The following is a 2,115-nucleotide window of genomic DNA, read 5'->3' as shown; positions in this document are numbered from 1 at the left end:
AGTTAACTGAAGAAAAATTCATTGTTAAAGCTACCAATGGACCAAGATATGTTGTGGGTTGTCGTCCACAACTTGACAAAAGTAAGCTGAAGCCAGGAACAAGAGTTGCTTTGGATATGACTACACTAACTATCATGACATATTTGCCAAGAGAGGTGGATCCATTGGTTTATAACATGTCTCATGAGGACCCTGGGAATGTTTCTTATTCTGAGATTGGAGGGCTATCAGAACAGATCCGGGAATTAGAGAGGTGATAGAATTACCTCTTACAAACCCAGAGTTATTTCAGCATGTAGGAATAATACCTCCAAAAGGCTGTTTGTTATATGGACCACCAGGTGTGGGAAAAACACTCTTGGCATGAGGCGTTGCTAGCCAGCTGGACTGCAATTTCTTAAAGGTTGTATCTAGTTCTATTGTAGACAAGTACATTGGTGAAAGTGCTCGTTTGATCAGAGAAATGTTTAATTATGCCAGAGACCATCAACCATGCATCATTTTTATGGATGAAATAGATGCTATTGGTGGTCGTCGGTTTTCTGAGGGTACTTCAGCTGACAGAGAGATTCAGAGAACGTTAATGGAGTTACTGAATCAAATGGATGGATTTGATACTCTGCATAGAGTTAAAATGATCATGGCTACAAACAGACCAGATACACTGGATCCTGCTTTGCTGCATCCAGGGAGATTAGATAGAAAAATATATATTGATTCACCAAATGAGCAAGCAAGGTTAGACATACTGAAAATCCACGCAGGTCCCATTACAAAGCATGGTGAAATAGATTATGAAGCAATTGTGAAGCTTTCAGATGGCTTTCATGGAGCAGACCTGAGAAACGTTTGTACTGAAGCTGGTATGTTCGCAATTTGTGCTGATCATGATTTTGTAGTACAGGAAGACTTCAGGAAAGTAGTCAGAAAAGTGGCTGATTCTAAGAAGCTAGAGTCTAAATTGGACTACAAACCTGTGTAACTTAGTGTAAGATTTTTGATGGCTGCATGACAGATGTTGGCTTAATGTAAAAATAAAGTTGAAGACAATAATGTATGTATTGGCAATGATGTCATTAAAAGTGTATGAATAAAAATATAAGTAACATCATAAAAATTAGTAATTCAACTTTTAAGATACAGAAGAAATTTGTATGTTTGTTAAAGCTGCATTTATTGCAGCAAGTTACAAAGAAAGAGTGTTGAAGCTTTTCATATTTGCTGTGTGAGTATTTTGTAAAACATTGAAAGTTGTTTGAGATAGTGGTATAAGAAAGCATTTCTTATGACTTATTTTGTATCATTTGTTTTCCTCATCTAAAAAGTTGAATAAAATCTGTTTGATTTAATTCTCCTAAAAAAAAAAGAATAAAAATTAAAAAATTGGGCTAAAATACATGAACTAGATTGTTTCCAACAGTTCCTGCAGCTTTGTCAAGTCCACGTTAAAAAATTACATGTATGGATTTATTTCCTGACCCTTAATTCTAGTCCATGAATGTGTATGTATTGATCTTGTATCCTACAACTTTGCAGAATTTGATTGTTGGTGTTAACAGTGTTATCATTACTTAGGATTTTAATTATATGTATGTGTGTACATATATATATATATATATATATAATTATAACATCTCTATGTAGAAATAAGCTTATTACTTTTCCAGTTGTAGTGTTTCTTTTCTTGTATTGCTCAATTATTCTGGCCTGAAAGTTTTTAGTCTTTCGCCATTGCATGTAATGGTAGTTTTGAGTTTTTTATATGTACCTTTTATTGAGGTACATATGAAAGTTTTAGTCTATATATAGTTTACTAAGTGCTCTTATCAAAGTGTTTTGGATTATGTCAAATTTTTTCTCTACTAATTGAGATGATCATGTTCCTTTCTAAAATTCATTCTACTGAGTTGGTATATTGCATTGACTAATTGCAATTGTTAGAGTGAGAAACATTGGAGTTACAACTTTTAATGTTTAAAACAATTCATCAGTGAAACCATCTGGTTCTGGACTTTTCCTGTTGTATGTTTTTGATAACTTATGTGGTCTTTTGCTAGTTACAAGTTGTATTAGACTTATTCAGAGAAATAGAAGCAATAGAATAAATATCTACCT

The 2,115-nt window shown here is 33.5% G+C and overlaps 1 pseudogene; it reads left to right on the top strand.

Moving 5' to 3' along the window:
• The first annotated feature begins 101 nt into the window (after positions 1-101).
• On the top strand, positions 102-982 carry LOC113222698 (annotated as a pseudogene).
• Positions 983-2,115: the final 1,133 nt, after the last annotated feature.

The sequence above is a fragment of the Piliocolobus tephrosceles genome, unplaced genomic scaffold (genome assembly GCF_002776525.5).
Source record: "Piliocolobus tephrosceles isolate RC106 unplaced genomic scaffold, ASM277652v3 unscaffolded_33583, whole genome shotgun sequence".
Taxonomy (NCBI): Eukaryota; Metazoa; Chordata; class Mammalia; order Primates; family Cercopithecidae; genus Piliocolobus; species Piliocolobus tephrosceles.
The sequence above is the reverse complement of the archived record's forward strand: the minus strand, read 5'-3'. Positions and strand labels throughout refer to the sequence as shown.